At 45.5% G+C, this 21424-nt stretch overlaps 1 protein-coding gene across 1 annotated transcript in view; it reads right to left on the bottom strand.

Moving 5' to 3' along the window:
* The window catches only part of HAS2 (hyaluronan synthase 2), a 54357-nt gene extending 33113 nt beyond the window's left edge, over positions 1-21244 (bottom strand). Inside the window, exon 1 of the mRNA XM_087706732.1 lies at positions 20782-21244. The gene's annotated coding sequence lies outside the window, so the exon portion shown is untranslated. The remainder of the gene's footprint in view (positions 1-20781) is intronic.
* Between the last annotated feature and the right edge of the window lie 180 nt (positions 21245-21424).

Raw genomic sequence — 21424 nt, 5'->3', positions numbered from 1 at the left:
GGGGGGGCGTGGCCAGCTCAACATCACACAGGTCAGGGAGCAAGTAGTGGTCTGAGTGCTCTGCCTGCGAAAACGGGCTCCCAAGCTCTGTTTTCAGATGCAACGGCCTCCTGCAAACCTCTGCTAATGAAAACGGAGCTCGGGAGTGCCACTTGAGACCCTCCCGAGCTCCGATTTCACTGGCAGAGGCACTGCAGGCCAGTCCTTCACTCTTTCCAGGGCGGCCTCATGCACCAGATCTAAGGATCCTGCAGGCTGAATCCAGTCCTCAGCTCTTGAATTTAACACCCCCGGTTTAGAAAGAGGTACAAGATTTTATAAGCTCCATACGATAGAGCTAGTTTTGTATAGTGGTTACAGCGCTGGATTGGAACTCGTGACTAGAGATCATGAGTTCTAGTCCTCCCTTAGGCAGCTGGGTGACTTTAAATTGATCATTCTTGCCAGAGGTGGGTTCCTACCAGTTTGCACCTATTCGGTAGAACCGGTTCGTCAAATCTACCGAACCGAAGTGGTTCCACCAGTGGACCCGGAAAGCAGGCCACACCTACAGAAGAGGTTTCAAAAATTTTTGAAACCCACCACTGGTCCTTGGATATGATTATTCTACACTATCATGCTCATATTTATAAAACTCAGTGCCTCTGTGAAAGGTAAGGATGACTACTGCGTTTGTGGTGCAATCAGAACATGGCGTGTGTTGAAGTTGTTTTAACGCAAACCAAAGATGCCTTTTAAAAAACAAGTTGACATCCTATTCTTATGCATGCCAGTGCTGTGTGTGAGGTAATTTAAGGTGGTTCTGACAAGTGTCGTCGGCATCTTCATATCTGGTCACATGGGCGGCAAGCCACTCCCATCCTGTCACATGGGCAGCAAGCCACTCCCACAAAGGAGGCCACACCCACAGAGTAGGTTCAAACAATTTTTGAAACCCACCACTGATTCTTGCTCAGCCGAAATCCACTTCATAAGGTTGTTTTAAATGGGGAAAATAAGAGGAAGAAGCATTAGGTACGCTGCCTTGAATGATTCAAAATGAAGGTAGAATATCCATCTGTGGGATTCTTGGCAATCTAGAAACTGCCAAAGAAACAAACAGCAAATAGCCCAATCAAAGAATCTCTAAAATCACCCCCACCAACATTGACAGGGCAATACTGACGGAATATAAACTGAGAGCAAACCCCACTCTCAACCAGAACTGATAATGTTACCTAGTTTGGGTAATGAAATGGCTGCAATTTTAATACATTGTGGGAAGTTATCACCCAGCCCTCTCCCAGAAAAATGAAATATCCTAGGAAATATGAAAAGGCAGAATATTTCTCTGGATATGAAAAGAAAGAAACATGTTTTAAAAGACAGAATAGTTGCCTGTAGCTTCCTGCCCATCCCCACTGTTAATGGGCCATTAAGGCGGCCAAGCTAGTCCCTTTTACATAATAAAGACTTCTCCACTGCAGCCCCAGGGGGGATGGAGTAAAGGCATGATAATATTGGCCCTTTACTCAACTGACCACAGGCATCTGAGAACTCAACTAAACCTGGATTCAAAACACAGCCCAGAGAGTTGCCCCTGCATGGCCCTATGGGAGTCTGACAACCAATCAGAATACATTTCTTACACAGGAACAGGAAACAGAGAGGGGGACTAAACAGGTTATAAAAAAGCCTAGCAAGCCCCTCCCTCAGCCCTTCTCTTCTTCTCCACCAACATTGAAGCATGTGATCACCTTTTCTGTTCAGGGCTCAAACCATGTGGCCCTGTCCAACAATAAACCATCTTTCCAAGCAGCCTCCATGTCTCCAGTGTCTTTTTCCCCACTTGGAGCCGAACCCAGAAGGACATTTCTTTCATCAACATAACACTACATATACTCACTGCAGCTAGGATTGTTTTTGCACAAAACTGGAAACAAATCAATACACCTGCAGATGAAACAATAATTAGAAAAGTACTTGAATATGAAGAGATGGACAAAATGACCGTAGAATTAAAAGAAAGAGACGAATTGGACTTCTATAACATATGGAATAGAATTTATAAGTGGCTAGAAAACAGAAGTCAAAACAGGAAATAGAGAATGTAAATATATTGGAGATATGAACAATTAATATTACTACAAGTGTCAGCACTACTGTTATTATATTATTAGCCAATATAAAATCAATAGGAAGGCAATGCAAAATGGAGAACTACAAAGGCTAAACATGAATGCCGGTGCAGAAGGCTGTATAATTACTTTATATTGTTATGTATGTTTTTTTTTTGTCTTTTCTTGTTGTATTTTTCTTTCCGTTTTTAAAGATTAAAATATTTAATAAAAAATATTTTTTTTAAAAAAAGAAATGCCTGCAAGAAAACAACCAAGCTCAGAGAGCACCAAGGACCTCTCGTCTTTAGTGATAAGATGCCAATTGACTGGTTATCCTCAGGCTTGAAGTAAAGGTCTAAAAATGGGGAAATCTTTGGCTTACCTAACAAATTTCTACATTCAGATGATGTAACATCTGGTAATGAAACATCTACAGGAAAATAGCCTAGCTCAGAGAACACCAGGGACCCAACAGTTCAACCCTGAGCTGCATAGACCAATAACGTTTTGTTTTCATATCTGGAAGCTAGACAGTTTCAAAACACCACTTGCTTGACTTAAAAAAAACTCATAATGACTGCATTTTGAAACCAGTCCAAACAGTAAGTCCAGTGAAATGACATGTGACAAAAAAAGTAGCAGGTTCAAATCTAGTTCCCCTCAATTTAGTATAAATTAGCCTTATCCACTTTACAGTCTATAAAACAAAAACAGAAGCAATATAGTCTGGAGGTGTCTGAAGAAGATTCTAAGGCTGAGAAAGGTGGAAGGGAGGAGGAAGAGGAGGAGGGGGGAGGGGGGAGGAGGAGGAGGAGGAGGAGGAGGAGAAGAAGAAGAAGAAGAAGAAGAAGAAGAAGAAGAAGAAGAAGAAGAAGAAGAAGAAGAAGAAGAAGAAGAAGAAGAAGAAGAAGAACAAGAACAAGAACAAGAACAAGAACAAGAACAAGAAGTCTACTAGCATCAAGATGGAAGGACTTAGTTAAATTAGTCATGGACTAGGTTAGGAAGGGAGGAGGAGGAGGAGAAGAAGAAGTGGAGATCTCTGAAGAAGATTCTAAGGCTGAGAAAGGTGGAAGGGAGGAGGAGGAGGAGGAGGGGGGAGGAGGAGGAGGAGGAGGAGGAGGAGGAGGAGAAGAAGAAGAAGAAGAAGAAGAAGAAGAAGAAGAAGAAGAAGAAGAAGAAGAAGAACAACAACAACAACAACAAGAACAAGAACAAGAACAAGAACAAGAACAAGAACAAGAACAAGAAGAACAAGAAGTCTACTAGCATCAAGATGGAAGGACTAGTTAAATTAGTCATGGACTAGGTTAGGAAGGGAGAAGGAGGAGGAGAAGAAGAAGTCTGGAGATCTCTGAAGAAGATTCTAAGGCTGAGAAAGGTGGAAGGGAGGAGGAGGAGGAGGAGGAGGAGGAGGAGGAGGAGGAGGAGGAGGAGGAGGAGGAGGAGGAGGAGGACAAGAACAACAAGAAGAAGAAGAACAACAAGAAGAAAAAGAACAAGAAGTCTACTAACATCAAGATGGAAGGACTTAGTTAAATTATTCATGGACTAGGTTAGGAAGGGAGAAGGAGGAGGAGGAGGAGAAGTCTGGAGATCTCTGAAGAAGATTCTAAGGCTGAGAAAGGTGGAAGGGAGGAGGAGGAGGAGAAGGAGAAGAACAAGAAGAAAAAGAACAAGAAAAAGAACAAGAAGTCTACTAGCATCAAGATGGAAGGACTTAGTTAAATTAGTCCTGGACTAGGTTAGGAACATATCTTCATGAAGAGAATCTATCTATGTGATTGCTAAGAGTCAACAATGAATTGATGGGGTACAATCAAACAATCAGTCAATCAAATCATTTGTAGTAATTTGAATCCAAATTACTTAAATTGCATGTCTGAATATGACATCTAAAACACAATGTCACAGGTTTAATTTGAATGTCACCCAGGATGATGCAATACTTGGTCAGTGGAGTTTATTTGCACATTCTGGATGTCCATCAAGTACTGAGGAATCGAGCAAGGGGCTCCCATTTGTGAACCAATGTAAAGCAAGGATAGACATGGATACAGGTTCTACATTTTTTAAAAAAATAACTTCTAGAATCCTGTCTGAATTTTTTTATTGCTGCCACCTTCTCCTCTACCCTTCATGTAGGAGGAAATGACGTCATGGGAGAAAGAATTTGCTCTTCAAGTATATTAAATCTCCCAGAGAATGTATCAGTTCAGAAGAGGAAGATGATGGCAGCTCGATGCCAGTATAACCCAGCTGCCCTTGCATACCCAGGTTGGTAGCCAAATGGAGTTGCACGCTCGTGTTAATATTTGAAAGACATTGCACATTCACACTGATGGCATGAAAAGGCTACCAAGGGCCTCCACCAAGAGAAGAGTACTAATGATGGTGGAGAAGACAGCTATACAGGTAGTCCTCGATTTACAACCTGTCACTTAGCAACAGGCTCTCCACTTATGACTCTGCTTTGAAGTTATGATATTGTTCCCCTATGGTCATGTGACTACAGTTTGCCCTACAGTGACAGTGCCATAATTATGATTTATGATGGCCTTGCCAGAAACCTGGCATTTACTTCTGGTTTCAGGCAAAAATCAGCCCATTTGAAGAATAGGTTCGCTTAACGACAATGATGCTTGCTTAACTAGCACAGCACAAAAAGGTTGCAAAAGCAGGTATGGTCAAGTGGTGATCCATTTTATGACTATCACAATTGATGACTGCAATTGCCAGGTTCAATGACAGTCATAAGTTCGGAGTGGTGCGATGGCCTAGAGGTGGAGCTCTTAACTCACAATCAGGAGGCTGTGAGTTCGATCCTGGGTAGAGGCAGATATTTCTCTCTCTGGGCACACCGAGAATATATCTGCTGAACAAAACTCCGCATTGGCAACAGGAAGGGCATCCGGCCATTAAAACACTCTGCTAGCTTCATTCAGTTGCCCAGACTCCACCCCATGGGGGATTATGGGGTTGTTAAAAGAAGAAGATGAACTACAGTCATAAGTTGAAGGCTATTTGTACTGCAGAGAATTCTCCCAGTATATGGTCAATGAGGCCCTTCCTTTAATAATTCATAGCCTAGGAACAGGGTTTACTTTGGACAATGAAAATCCATTTGGGATCCACCGAATCAAGCCCTGGCCTCCCATGTATACAATGGGACTGATTAGGATAAATTTGGAGCTGACAGGTGGCACCTCCCCCTCCTATTGTAGCCCATGGGCAGGAAAACTCGGGTGGACTTCATTAAGATGGCTGGCAGCAATTCAAAAGAAGCAGAGAATTTGCCCTGTTGCGTTTTCCTGTGCTATGATGGGAGAGACCCACATTTAAGTCATCACTCAGGGGTTGAAACCCCCTGGGTGACTTTAATCCAGACTCTCACTCTCAGCCTGTTTCACCAACAAATTGTAGCAAGGAATTGTGTGTCCATCTTCTTGAGCAGTGTGCGGCATCAGCCAAACCTTGGTTGTATAAATAGAGGCATAGAATCAAACTCACGTGAAGTACCACTTTGTAAACTCTTTGTAAGGCCACACCTGGAATGCTGCATCCAATTTTGGTCACCACATCACAAAAAAGATGTTGAGACTTCGGGAAAAAAATACAGAGAAGAACAACTAGGATGATTAAAGCCCTGCAGACTAAAACATATGAAGAATGGTGCAGCAATTGGGTATTATCTAGTCTAGAGAAAAGAAGGACTAGAGGTGACATGTCAGTGTTCTAGTATTGGCTGCCAGAAAGAAGAGGGAGGTCAACTTATTTTCCAAAACACCCGAAGCAAGACAAGAAACAATGGATGGGAACTAATCAAGGAGAAAAGCAACTTGGAATTAAGGAGAAACTAGTTAACAGTGAGAACAATTAATCAGTGGAATGGCTTTTCTTCTGAAGTTGTGGGTGCTTCACAGTGGTGGGTTTCAAAAATTGTTCGAACCTACTCTGTGGGTGTGGCCTCCTTTGTGGGAGTGGCTTGCCACCCATGTGACCGGATGGGAGTGGCTTGCCACCCATGTGACCGGATATGAAGATGCTGACGACACTTGTCAGAACCACCTTAAATTACCTCACACACAGCACTGGCATGCATAAGAATATGATGTAAACTTGTTTTTTAAAAGGCATCTTTGGTTTGCATTAAAACAACTTCAACACACGCAATGTTCTGATTGCACCACAAACGCAGTAGTCGTCCTTACCTTTCACAGAGGCACTGAGTTTTATAAATATGAGCATGATAGTGTAGAATAATCATATCCAAGGACCAGTGGTGGGTTTCAAAAATTTTTGGAACCTCTTCTGTAGGTGTGGCCTGCTTTCCGGGTCCACTGGTGGAACCTCTTCTAACCGGTTTGGTAGATTTGACGAACCGGTTCTACCGAATAGGTGCGAACTGGTAGGAACCCACTTCTGGTGCTTCATCACTGGAGGTTTTTAAGAAGAGACTGGACAAGCACTTGTCTCAAATTGTATAGGGTCTCCTGCTTGAGCGAGAGGTGGGACTAGAAGACCTCCAAGATCCCTCCCAGCTCTATTCTAACTGATTGAACCTTGTAATATAAATCTGTTTCTAAATAATGCATTTATAAAATCAATCCGTCAGGTATGATCCATACTAAATGCACACTATCCTTACTCTGCCAAGAGCCGTGGTGGTGCAGTGGTTAGAGCGCAATACTGCAGGCTACTTCTGCTGCCTACAATTTGGCAGTTCGAGTCTCACCAAGCTCAAGGTTGACTCGGCCTTCCATCCTTCCGAGGTCAATAAAATGAGGACCCAGATTGTTGGGGGTAAGATGCTGGCTCTGTAAACCGCTTAGAGAGGGCTGTAAGGCACTGTGAAGTGGTATATAAGTCTAAGTGCTGTTGCTATTGTTATTTGTGAGCTGTATTTTATTGCTGCTTGTGAACTGTGACAGTATCTCTACCTCTTGTCTTGTTTTATTTACCTAAAGGTGGAGCACTTCTTCATCTGACCCATCTCTCAGTGGGGAGAGAGTGCCATGGACCAATGCTAGATAACAAGCATCCCACCCTCCCCTAACTGCAAATAAATAAACTGACATTTTAAAAACAACAACACCCATTTTCCCACCCTTCCTTGTTGAGCCTTACTTCCCCTTAGATGCAAAGATGTTGGTTTATTTATCCTTGCAAAGCTCACGACACATTGACGGTATGGAGTAAAACAGCAACAATAACAAGAAAAGGTTGAAGGTGAATGGAAAGGTTATTTGTTTTGAGTCAAATGGTCATGTGAAAAAGGGCTCAGGGCATCCCTGATTAAGCCCACCATTTCAAATGACTCCAATCAACCTGACAGATGTAATTTTGCCTGCCTTGAACACAGGGGAAAACTTTGTCACTGACTTAAAACAAAGAATAATCTTTTTCTTTATTTTACTTCGGTCCTTTCTAATAAAGCTATGGAACTGCTGGACCATGATAGCTCAGGGTTTTTTTTCCCCCCATGAAGAATACCAAAGGTTAGAATCTGATAATTATCCAGCAAGAGTAAACCTTTCTAATTATGTGAAAATTCAACTTGCAGTGCCCAGCTCTTAGACTTCATGTAACAACCTGACGACTTCCAAAGGTGAAGGTTTAATAACCCTGACATATCCATCATATTAAGGGACGCCGTGGCTCAGTAGATAAGACGCTCAAGTTTTTGATCAGAAAGGTCGGCAGTTCGAATCCCTAGCACCGCAATAATGGAGTGAGCTCCCGTTACATGTCTCAGCTTCTGCCTACCTAGCAGTTCGAAAGCATGTAAAAATGCAAGTATAAAAATAGGAACCACCTTTGGTGGGAAGGTAGCAGCGTTCCGTGCGCCTTCGATGTTTAGTCATGCCGGCTACATGATCATGGGTAAGTCTTCGGACAATGCTGGCTCTTCAGCTTTGAAATGGAGATGAGCACCGCCCCTAGAGTCGGGAATGACTAGTACGTACGTATGTACGTACGTACATACATACATACATACATACATACATACATACATACATACATACATACATGGGAAACCTTTACCTTTACCTTATCCATCATATTGGCTTGGCTATTTCAGGACATAATAAAACAATACCAATTCTTAGCCACTTTTTTTTCATATCAAGGTATTGTTTTATAGGCTCAGCTGTTGGCTACTTCTGACTGCCTTTTGAGGAGGAAGTAGGATCAGGTTAGACAAGAAAGTTGAAAAATGTATTAGAAGAAGACAGCCACAAATCTCTTCCAAGCCATTGCTAAGAAAATTCCATGGTTACTACAGACAAAATGACCTTCAGATTCACTGGACAGCAGCCCCCAGGTGACCCAACCATCATGGACTTTAACGTTGTCCTTTATTTACAACCACAACTGAGCCCAAATTTTTGGTTGCTAAGTGAGATGGTTGTTAAATGAATTTTGTCCCATTTTATGACCTTTCTTGCCACAGTTGTTTAGTAATCACTGCAGTCGTTAAGTTAGTAACCCGGTTGTTAAATGAATCTTGCTTCTCCGTTGACTTGGCAAAAGGGGACCATATGACCCCGGGACACTGAAACCGTCATAAATATGAGTCAGCTGCCAAACGTCTGAATTTTGATCATGTGTCTGTGGGGAAATATTACAATGCTCATGTGAAAAATGGTATAAATCACTTTTTTCAGTGTCATTGTGTCCAAGCCACTAATGGCACACTCGGATGCCATTTTCATGTGCCTTTGATGGTCAACTAATGAACTATTTTAAGTCAAGGAATATCTGTAGTGCCAAGATATAAGGAAGGCACCAGGTTTGAGGAAAGGAGCAGGAATGAAAACAGATTACGGTAGTTCCCCAACTAAACAATATTCATTAAGCAATTTCCAAATCACTTCTGCTATTAAGATTAACGTGTCAAGCTGTCCAAGATACAATCTGGAAGGCAGCTAAATTGCAATGGAAGGCGAGCAGTTGGAGACAGCCGAATGCCTTTCAAGATTGCAGCCCCGGAGGCAAAGCTGGTTTTTCATCCCTGAGGTCCTTTAATGATTGCAAACTGACTCCCAGAAGGTGATAGGATTTGCCAGCCCTGAGAACATGGTGGTTGCCACTGCCACAGCCCCTGCCTGGCCATGTTCCAGCCCCAGATTGAATATGCCTTCAAAGTGGAAATGGGTGTGGCTGGAGCAGGTCCCATTCAAGGACAAAACCAGCGAAAATCATCCAATTTCTTATTCAGGAATCTGACTGATAAAATAGTCTTAATGACTATTTTAGGGGCTTTCAGATATGCTGGATTGCAGTTCCTGCAATTCCCAGTGCACACTGCACACTGGATCTCTCCTTGGTAAGTTTCCATCCATATTTATTAATTCTGTATTCCATAAGTAAAGGTAAAGGTTCCCCTTGCACATATGTGCTAGTCGTTCCTGACTCTAGGGGGTGATGCTCATCTCCGTTTCAAAGCTGAAGAGCCAGTGCTGTCCGAAGACGTCTCCGTGGTTGTGACTAAATGCCAAAGGCGCACGGAGTGCAGTTACCTTCCCACCAAGGTGGTCCCTATTTTTCTACTTGCGTTTTTTACGTGCTTTCGAACTGCTAGGTTGGCAGAAGCTGGGACAAATAACGGGAGCTCACTCCATTACGCGGTGCTAGGGATTCGAACCGCCGAACTGCCAACCTTTCTGCTCGGCAAGCTCAGCGTCTTAGCCTCTGTATTCCATATTTATTCCTTGTTGATTAATAGAGAATAAAACAAAGTCTTTTAACACTGAAGTCACTGAAGGATAGTTTTGAGCAATGGACCTAAGAAATTAACCTGAAGAATATCTGCCTCTGGGTTTACATTTCATAGATGTTACAAAAGAGGAACAAGTTTTATCAGACAAATTGTGTATTACTTTTTTGTTTTTCTGTTTTTTTTTATTTTCTGCACTTTCCATTTTTATTTAGTTTGTATTTATTGGTATCTTTTTCAATATAACTTTTAATAAAATTACTATTCAGAGAAAGGAGCCCATCCTTAATGATATTTCACAACTCTGCCCATATCATCTGACCTCCCTTTTCCATATATGGATCATGTCAGCATTGCAAGATCCAATCTGAGTTGTTAACCAGGACCAGAGGTTTAGTCTTCCGAACTTTTAGACTCACGCTGGAGCCCATCCTTAGGGAGCTTTTCTCTACCTGAATGTGTGCTTTGGGTTATTCTTTGTGTTGTATTTGTGTGGTGCCTTCCTATTGGTTGATTGGTATATTGATGGCCAGGGATTGGCTGTTTTTTCCTTGTGCTACCAAATCCTCAGCTCCTAAATACCTGATAAGCTGGTGGTAAATCGGCACTCCTGTTGACTGACAATGACCCTATTTCCCAGGCTTCAATAATTTCCCTGGCTGTTTTTGTACCTGCAGGGCCAACAATCTTAGTAGCTGAGAAATTAATTGAATGCATTTGTTCATTGCAATATGAGGCTACCGATGTCATGTCAGCATTTTGCATGATATACTAAATGACAAGTTAGGTAACCATATTTTAGGTTAATGACTTGTATTTTATAGATTATGATTTGTTGTGTCATCTGCAACCAGAACATATGGCTAATCTGTGACTAAGTTAACACTTAGAGCAAGTAGGTTGTGTGATCCCTGAATTTGCGGGTCTTGCTCATAGGATCCATTAACCTACTCTGAAGATCACGTGATGAATTCCAGATACAGTAGAACGTCTGGTCACGAACGCTTCTGACCAAGACCCAATCAGGTTCCGACCAAAAAATTCACAAATATTTATTTTTTTGCGGCCAATTTCCCCTTCCGTGCCATTTTTATCATAAGCGCCAATTTTCCAAAATTAGATTCGGGTCACTACCAAATCAGTTTGTGACCAAAGTTATGAAACAAATTACGGTTGTGACCAGAGGTTCTACTGTATGTGCATGAGGGGTGGGTTCTGGCAGACACTACTGCCGGTTCGCTTGTGGCTTCGCCAGACGTGCACATGCACAGTTTAATACAAAATTGTTCTGCACATGCGCAGAAGCAAAAAACAAAATGGCGGCACTGTAGGAAAACCGGTTCGGGGGAGTGACAGGCCTGGGTCGCTTCCGGTTCCAGCGACCCAGGCCGCCAAACCACTACCGTTTCCGCTGAACTGGTCCGAACTGGTAGGAACCTACCACTGATGTGCATCTATGCACACAGCTACACACACACCCTCTTCCCCATTACAAATATTAGCTGACTGCTCTTCAGTAGAATCCAGATTTCTGGGAAGCAGGCTATGATTATGATTGCTATAAACATTTTTATTTCATTTTTGGCAAGAGCCAAAAGTAAATCTAATTCTGAAACACAAGTGATTTGCAGCATTCATTCATTCTGAACATAAAATAGCTGTCAGCATTCCTCGCCTTTTCGTTTAAAAGCCAATGGAGAAGAAGCTGAACAGCTATGTTACATCTGTAGGGCTTTCCTGCTACTTCATCTGCGACTCATTTATCACTTCCAGATTTTTACATGCTATGATCTTCACTGCAGGGCTCAGTCAGGAAAGGCCTCAGTTGTCTGTTTGAAGTGCAAATTAAAGAAGAGTTGTTAAGCTCAGCTTTCAGGAATGGCAAACTATCAATAACAAGGACAGGAATGAACAGAATCTCAACTCATCGGTAACACAGACAAAAATTGTGTTCCTTGGAACAGAGTGTGTATTACAATGTCTTTCAGCTGTCCTAGATCCTGGGGAAGAATGGCCTGTTCAGAAGCGCTAATCCTGTGACAACCATTTGATAAATTGTGGTTAATTGGGAACCATCCTCATCCTTACACTAACATCCAGCAAACCAAGAGGTATTATCAAACAGGTTTAGTCTCATTCTTGTGGACCAGCTTTAAACCTTTGAACTTCTTGATGGGGATTATTAATCAAGTCAGCTAGAAGGGACCTTGGAGGTGTTCTAATCCAACCCCCGGCTCAAGCAGGAGACGCTATACCAGTGTTGGCGAACCTCACATGGAAATGTCACGCGCACGCTCATCAAGACCACACTTCAGAAAAGCTGAACCTCCGGGTACTAGCGGGCATGCACGCCCGACGATCAGTTGGCCAGTGCGCACACGCAGGCCATTTTTCGGCACTGCCACACACGCAAAGGGATTGCACTCCGGAATAGCCAAACTTCCAGGTTCTGCGGAAACGGTAGTGGTTTGGCGGCCTGGGTCGCTGGAACCGGAAGCGACCCAGGCCTGTCACTCCCCCGAACCGGTTTTCCTACAGTGCCGCCATTTTGTTTTTTGCTTCTGCGCATGCGCAGAACAATTTTGTATTAAACTGTGCATGTGCACACCAGACAATCAGCTGGCCAAAGAGCACATGCACATACGTTTTTCAGCACTCCCGTGCGTGCAAAGGACAGCCGATCATCGCGTGTGCATGCGCGCCAGAAACCCGGAAGATAAATTGGCAAGGCTGTGCGTGCCAGGCGATATGGCTTCTATACTATCTGAGTCAAGTGGCTGTCCAGTCTTTTTTTAAAAAAGCCTCCAGTGATAAGCACCACAACTTCCTCCGTGGCACGAGAAAACCGCACAGGTCAAAAGCACGGCGATAAAATCGCGGCGCTAAAGCCGCGACGTCATCACCACGCGTCATCACCACCGCGACAACAGCGCGGCAACAGAAGGGTGCTTTAAAACGGCGCCGCGGCAGAAAGCCGACTTCAATTAAGGTAAGCGTTAGGATTAGGTTTAGGGGTTTGTTTTAGGGTTAGGTTTAGGGTTAGGTTTAGAGTTAGGGTTAGGTTTAGCGTTAGGGTTAGCGTTAGGTTTAGCATTAGGGTTAGGTTTAGGGTTAGGTTTAGCATTAGGGTTAGGTTTAGGGTTAGGTTTAGCATTAGGGTTAGGTTTAGGGTTAGGTTTAGCATTAGGGTTAGGTTTAGGGTTAGGTTTAGCATTAGGGTTAGGTTTAGCATTAGGGTTAGGTTTAGGGTTAGGTTTAGGGTTAGGTTTACGGTAATGAGTGCTTGGGAATGCGCGATTTTGCCCTCCGCGATTATGTCATCGCGGTAGGGTCGCGTTTTTCCCTAGCGCTTAGAACGGCGCGATTTAGTCTTCGCGCTTATGTCTCCGCGCAGAAGGGCTTCGCGGATTTGTGGTGGAACCAACTTCCTCCACTAGTTAATTGTTCTCACTGTTAGGAAGTTTCTCCTTAAATCTAGGTTGCTTCTCTCATTGATGTTTGGAATGTTGGAATGTTTATTCAACTTGTAGGCCGCCCTACTCCCGAGAGACTCAGGGCGGCTAACAAACCAAAGGGAAGGGAAAAATACAAAACAGAAGACAAGACAAACAAGTTAAAACAGAACAACAGTCACAACAGTTTAAGTGGGGCCGGGAACTCATCAGCCCCAGGCCTGCCGGAACAGCCAGGTCTTAGTGGCTTTGCGGAAAGCCTGAAGGGTGGTGAGGGTCCGGATCTTGGGAAGATCGTTCCAGAGGGCCGGAGCAGCCACAGAGAAGGCCCTCCCCCAAGAAGTCGACAGTCGACATTGACTAGCAGATGGTATTCGGAGTAGGAGGCCTAATCTGTGGGATCTAATTGGTCGTAGGGAGGTGATTGGCAGGAGGCGGTCTCTCAAGTACCCAGGTCCAATACCATGTAGGGCTTTAAAAGTAACGACTAGCACCTTGAAGCGTGTCCGGAGACCAACAGGTAGCCAGTGCAGCTCGCGGAGGATAGGTGTGACATGGGAGCACCGGGGTGCACCCATAATCGCTCGCGCGGCTGCATTCTGGACAAGCTGAAGTCTCCGAATGCTCTTCACGCTGATGAGTTTCCATCCATTACTTCTTGCCTTGCCGTCTGGCGTTTTGGAAAATAAGTTCTCTTCTTTGTGGCAGCCCCTCAAATATTGGAATACTGCCAATTTCCAAGGCAGGGACAGAGCAAGTTCCGGCTGATGAGAAGGAAGCTGAACGGACTCTGGCAACAGTTTCTATCTGCCTTGCCTGTATCTCCACTTCTACAGGTATTGTCCCAACTGATGGACAGGCTGTGATCAGATCAGAAAAAAACCCTTCCCCTTTTCTAATTCTCCTACAACATGGTAATCTAATGGGCCATCTAAGTTATAGGAGGTGGAACTGTGTGATACCAGTTGTGGCCTAACTTAGATGACCTCACTGATGGAAGCAACACATTCTCTATTTATCGGATGCATCCAATATGAATTCTCTTCAATAGCTCTGAATCAATTAAGCATTCCTCAACTTGGCATCTTCCAAATATACCGGGACTTTTGCACCCAGATTTCTAGCCAAAAGTGATTGCCCAATTCTGGAAACCCCAACACCTCTTGAGGATTCTTGTTTGAGAAAAACAGGATTAAAGGATCTGGTCTCCGAACCATCTATTTATCTTCCTCATATACCATTTAGCCAAATAAGCTTGGAAAGCCAAATATGAATGGTGTCAATTGAGAGTAGAAAACCAATGATATTTATGCCAAACCAAAGAGAAGCCATTGTGTTTATTTGGGGCAGTTGTTATCCTCTCTTGAGAAAATACAGGTTTAGAGCAGAGCACTCTACAAAGAGTGCAAAGTGCAGAGAAGAGCAACAAAGATGATTAGGGGACTGGAGACTAAAACATAAGAACAGTTGCAGGAACTGGGTATGTCTAGTTTAATAGAAAGAAGGACTAGGGGAGACATGATAGCAGCGTTCCAATATCTCAGGTGTTGCCACAAAGAAGAGGGAGTCAAGCTATTCTCCAAAGGCACCTGAGGGTGGAACAAGAAGCAATGGGTGGAAACTAATCATGGAGAGAAGAAACCTAGAACTAAGGAGAAATTTCCTAACAGTTAGAACAATTAATCAGAGGAACGACTTGCCTCCAGAAATTGTGAATGCTCCAACACTGGAAGTTTTTAAAAAGAGATTGGATAACCATTTGTTTGAGGTGGTGTAGAGTCTCTTCCGCACATGTGTGTGGCTCGCATACAAATGCACGGAGTGTATGTTGGGGTGGCACACCACCACCCCCAGCCCCTTTTTGCTCCCAAGAGGCTGCAGGGAAGCCTACTAGGCCCTAAATGAGCTGCGGGGGGGGGGGGGCGTGTCGCATGCAAAGGAGCATTGGGGGAGCATGGAAGGTTGCATCCACATGCACCAGGGACTGGGGGAGCATGGGGGGGTCGTGTGTGCATGCACAGGGGGGTGGGGTGGTTGTGCACGCATTGCATTACACTTTCGGCATGTGACAACAAAAAGGTTAGCCATCATTGGAATAGAATAACAGAGTTGTAAGGGACCTTAGAGATCTTCTACTCCAACTCCCTGCTTAGGCAGGAAACCAATTTCATACAAATGGTTAGAGTGTATGAACTACAGGTAGTCCTTGACTTACAGTTACAACTGAAATTTATGTTGCTACACGAGACATTCGTTAAGTAAGCTTTGCCCCATTAGTTTCCACCCATTGCTTCTTGTCCTATCCTCAGGTGCCTTGGAGAATAGCTTGACTCCCTCTTCTTTGTGGCAACCCCTGAGATATTGGAACACTGCTATCATGTCTCCCCTAGTCCTTCTTTTCATTAAACTAGACATACCCAGTTCCTGCAACCGTTCATCGTATGTTTTAGTCTCCAGTCCCCTAATCATCTTTGCTGCTCTTCTCTGAACTCTTTCTAGAGTCTCCACATCTTTTCTACATTGTAGTGACCAGAACTGAATGCAGTATTCCAAGTGTGGCCTTGCCAAGGCATTATAAAGTGGTGTTAACACTTCACGTGATCTTGACTCTATCCCTCTGTTTATGCAGCCTGGAACTGTGTTGGTTCAATCAACATACTTGGGGAAATCATAAACAACTAAAAAAATCTATTCTTTCTATTGAGGTTCTGAACAATCAGACCAAGTAACTGCTTTAGTTTTCTACACTCTTCTTTCTGAATACTTTAAATTCCAAAGAAACCGTCATTTGATTTCAGATTCTGAATAATTTCAGAGCATTGTAGAAACCGGCTAGCCAGATCAAGAGTAAGGCTCATTAAGCTGCAAAGAATTCCTTTTTTTTTTGTAATAAAGCGGCCCTGATAAATCTCTTTTTAAAAATCTCCTTGCATCTTAAAACACCCATGTATGGCATCCATCCATCCTTCCTTATAACCGTTACTTCAACACGAAAGCCTCTCTTTTTTTTCTCTCTCTCTCTATGAAAAGTTCCTATTATTTCCCTGCAACCTTCTACTCAGCCGCTGAAAGAAAGGAACGTTTCAGTTCTCACTTTAAAAGCTCTTTTCAAACTTTCAGCCTTCTGCTTCTGTTGGGGGAACCCCTTCCACATGACCGGAGCCAATCAGGAGAGGGTGCGGCCGTTAGGTCATAAAGGGAGGCGGGAAGTTCCATTCAATGAGCTCATCATCCGGCATTCCCAGGGTTATTATTTATTTATTTATTCCCTCGCTCTCCTGCCACGTGGGGTCCAAGAGGATTTTTTCTTTCTTTCTTTCTTTCTTTCTTTCTTTCTTTCTTTCTTTCTTTCTTTCTTTCTTTCTTTCTTTCCTTCTTTCTTTCTTTCTCTCTCTCTTTTCTGTTTCTCTTTTCTTTCTTTCTTTCTTTCTCTCTTTTCTGATTCTTTTTTCTCTTTCTTTTTTCTTTTTCTTTCTTTTGTTCTTTCTCTATCTCTCTTTCTTTTTCTTTCTTTCTTTCTCTCTCTCTTTTCTGTTTCTTTCTTTCTTTTCTCTTTCTTTCTGTCTCTCTCTTTTCTGTTTCTTTTTTCTCTCTCTCTCTTTCTTTCTTTCTCTTTATCTCTCTTTCTTTCTTTCTCTTTCTTTCTTTCTTTCCTCCCTCTCTCCCTCTCTTTAACTTTTCAAGACTTTTCAACGCTTTCTCCTTTCTTTTCCCTTGCTTCCTCCACAGAAGAAAAAGCGGGGAAATAGGAAAGCCTGAAGACCTTGCCCCAGTCAACCACCGTTGTCTCCAAAGGTGTTTTTTCAAGAGGCAACTGGACTTTCTGGTTTTTCTTTGACTGACGTTTCGCTTCTCCTTCTAGAAGCTTCTTCAGCTCTTCCCTTTCTGTTTTTTTTTCTTTTCCCTGAAGAGCTTCAAAGAAAAGAAAACGCCTTCCCCTTTTGGGAAGAGGCTGCTGCAGCTCCACAGATTGCCGCCGCTCAGGAAAAAAAAAAGGAACGGGTGTGTTGCGGAGCGATCCCAAGGGCTTTGCACCACCCGGGAGAAGAAACGCGTGGAAAGCGGGAAACCCACCGCCCTTGGCCAGCTTCCACGTGCGGTCCCACGCATCCCTACCCAGCCTCCCACCCGAGCCTTCATCGCGAAGGAAGGGCGCCCCGGCCCAGCTTTTTCTCCGGAGCGATGGGTGGAGCTGGAACAATAAAGTGGCTTCCATCCAGAGGAGGCAGATAGGCATCGCGGAGCCCAGCGTCGCCCCAGCGGGCCAGCTCGCCTCTCTTAGGCTGCGCTCTGGTCCGTCCGTCTCTCCCCCCCCCCACTCCCCTCCCTCGAGAGGGGGAGGAGAACTCGGCTACCCGGGCGAGCGAAGCTTCTGAGCGGCTGCCACGTCGGTCTTCGCCTTCCCGGCCTTGCATCCCTCCCGCCCCGGGACACTTTCACCCCTACACAGACAAGAAAGCACACACACACACAAAGAGAGAGACACCGCTCCCATTGAAGCCGCAGCGTCTCTGCAACGCCGCCGGCGCAGCTCCAATCCTACGGCGAATGCGCAGGCGGCACTCAAAAGGGTAACAGAGTTGGAAGGGTCCTTGGAGGTCATCTAGTCCAACCCCCTGTTTACGCAGGAGGCCTACACTAGGGATTCGAACCGCCGACGTTTCTGATCGACAAACTCGGTGTCTTAGCCACTGAGCCGCCTAATCAGGGTGCTCGAAGGACCGCGATTGTTTCCACGGATCTCAACACTGGTGAGGGCTGTGGTCCAGCAGGCACAATAAATGGGCCTTCCTCCCAACTGACTCAACTTTTACTCTAAGGGGGCTAGTAGTAGTACCTACACTTCATAAGGACACCGCCCCTCCCCATCAACGGCACCGCCTGTCTCCACTTCTCTGCAGCCTTTCATCTCTTCCAAGTTGTAAATCAACCTCCTTGCCCAAATTCCCACCAGCCACAATGCCCGAACAACGGGGCATCCAATACAGGTAGTCCTCGATTTACAACCATCCATTTAGTGACCATTCAAAGTTACAACAGCACTCCTGTATACAGGAGTGTATATATGCCTTATACAGGGCATAAGTCCTGTAACAGGACTTATGCCCACTTTTCCACACTTAACGACCACGGCAGCATCCCCCCACCCCCACCCAGCGCTCCCATAATCCACATTTGGATGCTTGGCAACTGACTCATATTTACGACGGTTGCAGTGGCAACCTTCCGATCAGCAAAGTCAGTGGGAACAGCCAGATTCGCTTAACAACCGGGTTCCTAACTTTTTAACAGCTGCAGCGATCCATTTAACAACGGGTGGCAAGAACGGCGAGGTAAAACGGGGCAAAAAGCCACTTAACCAACTTGTTCCCACTCAGCAAGAGAACATTTTGGCTCCCTTGTGGTCCGTAATTCGAAGACTACCACAGCTGCTGCTGCCTCTTGGCAGGCAGCCTCGGAAGCACCCTTACTAAGCATAGTGTGCACCCCTCTCCCCCCCATGCATCTTCAGAGAGACCCCGTAGCTTAAAAAAAGCCGAAAGTCCAGGCTGATAAAAGTCTAAGCATCCCAGCCTTCCTACAATGGAGAACAAAAGCATGCCAAGAATATTGCATGTGTGTATGTGGGCTACCTGCGGGGACAGGATATAGGGCTGCAGAGAGCCCACCCTTCAACTCCCAGGGGAGGAAACCTGTATAGTCTACCTGTCTGTTTCTACAAATCTGTGTAGAGAGTCTCAGTCATCCAGGTACCTGGTTGTCCCCAAAGGTGTTTTTTTTTTCTTTCAAGAGGCAACTGGACTTTCTGGTTTTTTCTTTTCTTTTGAAGAAGTTTCCCTTCTCCTTCAAGAAGCTTCTTCAGTTCTGACAGGATAGTGGGGAATGGAAGTATTGCAGACAGCTGGATATTTGCATCCTTTTCGAGGGCATTTGGGCCATTGCTTCCTCTGAAAGGATGCAGATGGCCAGCTATCTGCAAGGAATATCGATCTTTCCATGCCCCACCATCCTGCCAGAGCTGAAAAAGCTTCTTGGGGGAGAAGGGAAACGTCTTCAAAAGAGGAGGAACCCCCCCCCCCCAAGAAAATCCAGTTTGCCTCCCGAAAACTTTGGCACGTCCGTTCCTACCGCCGCCTGATCGCGCCTTAAGGAGAACCCCGCAGTTCCTTTCTGAGCATCTGGGATTCGGGCGTCCCAACCCCGCCCATTCCCCATCCCTCCTACCCACCCACCCATTGGAACCAGGAGAAGAAGAAAAAAACGGGATGGGCGGGGTAGAAATCACGCTTCATGTTTTTACAAGCGACTAAATAGCGACAGTGTACGTCTTGTGGGCTCGGAGGGAGGGGAGAGCAGAAAATGAACCGCCTTCCGGGATATTGCCTCCTCCTTGGAAGCAGATCAAGGTTGGGTGTCCTCTCCCCCCGTCCCACCCACCCACCCACCCACCCACCCGCAAGCCTGCGAAAGCGAATCTAGACGTATGTATGAGCTCAGGAAGAAACACAGCTGCTCCATTATTCCTGCACAAGTCTCGGGACACTCGCCTTAAAGATCGCATGGGTGCGTTAGCCAAAACCTGGGGTAGGGAAATCAGACTTACATATCACTTCACTTAGACTTTATATACCGCTTCACAGTCATCTCTAAGCGGTTGACAGAGTCAGCCTGTTGCTCCCAACAATCTGGGTCCTCATTTTTACCCCCCCTCGGAAGGATGGAAGGCTGAGTCAACCTTGAGTCTGGTGAGATTTGAACTGCCAAATTTCAGGCAGCTGGCAAATCAGCAGAAATAGCCTGCAGTACTGCACTCTAACCGCTGCGCCACCGCGGCTCTGGCTTCTAGGTATTACACATATACATATATTAGGAGTATATTAGGAGATGGAAGGATAAGAGAAGCGGGGAACATTTTCACAGTCAGGTGCCGTTAAGACCCCGATCTTGGGAGCTTCTCGGTGCTCTTTCCCAACACCGGATGCGACCTTTCTGGGATCCCTCTGCCCTAACGAGCAGCGTGTGCCGTGCAGGCATCCCCGTGTAAACGGGGGCGCTTGCAAACGACCCCCGGGGCAAAAAAGCGGGGGAAAAACTCTCCCAAATCGCCGGCGGGTTAAGCAGGTTTTGAAAAACAGACGAGGCACCGCGCTCCTCGGGGCAGGGATCTGCTTGTCCTAAACAAATGGGTCCCTTGTTTGGAGAGCGCCGCTGACATTTCCTGCCCCCCACCGATCTAAAGATCTGCTTTAGATCTCGCTTGGACTGGGGGAGTGGGAGACTTCCTTGGCTCCCCTATTCCCAGATCTTTGAACCTTTCCTTCCCCCAGCGGAACTTGGCAGAACTCAAAAGGATGATCCGGGGAGATCCACTCACCTTGCTGCCTTTCTGGATCTTAACGACCCATCCAAGATCTCCCCGGCGGGCTTTTTTGCTGCTGGGACGCTTTTTTCCTTACACTTACACACACACACCCCTCCCCGATCGAAGCAATAGAGCCAATGTACTTACTCTCCCGGGAGAGTTCTGGCGAGGCTGGCCGCAGCTCGCCTCCCCACCATGGAAAAGGGCCAGCGGGTGTCTTCTCTGCTGCGCGAGGGTCCCAGTTCCCACAGCCTCGGGAGCCCCTTCTTAGCCCCCCTCTCCAAACAAGGGGGTCTCTGCGCCGAGGTTAAGCGGCGGGCCGATCCCTCTGGGCGCCGAAGTCCCCCAGGCGCCCGGAGCCAAAGTTGGGGAAAAGTTGAGGCCGGCGTAGCATCTGGAGAACTTCGCGGCGCTTCTGCGGCCACGGACTGAATGGAGCGTCTATTTCGAGGTTCCACCAGCCGCGGCGGCGGCGAATATTTTCCAGGCGCCTTTTTTTTCTTCCGTTTCTTGCCCCTGCTGGTCTTCCACCTCCTTCCTTCCTTCCTTCTTTCCTTCTTTCTTTCTTTCTTTCTCTCCGCTGCCCCTCGCTGCCTCCTTCTTCCCAGGCGGCCGGTTCTGTGCCTCCTCCAACTTAAGGGGGTCTTTTTAAAACAAGTGAGGCTTGGAGGTTGTTTTAATAGGGTGGAGGGAGGGAGGGGAGGGAAAAGGGAGGAGGGAGGAGGGAACTCCTGCAAAAGGGTGGGGGGGAGAGGGAAAGAAGAAGAGGAAGAGAGGAAGGAGGAGAGAG

This window comes from Thamnophis sirtalis, unplaced genomic scaffold, assembly GCF_051295495.1.
Source record: "Thamnophis sirtalis isolate CommonGarterSnake01/CBP01778 unplaced genomic scaffold, rThaSir2_p1.2 scaffold_2, whole genome shotgun sequence".
Taxonomy (NCBI): Eukaryota; Metazoa; Chordata; class Lepidosauria; order Squamata; family Natricidae; genus Thamnophis; species Thamnophis sirtalis.
The sequence above is the reverse complement of the archived record's forward strand: the minus strand, read 5'-3'. Positions and strand labels throughout refer to the sequence as shown.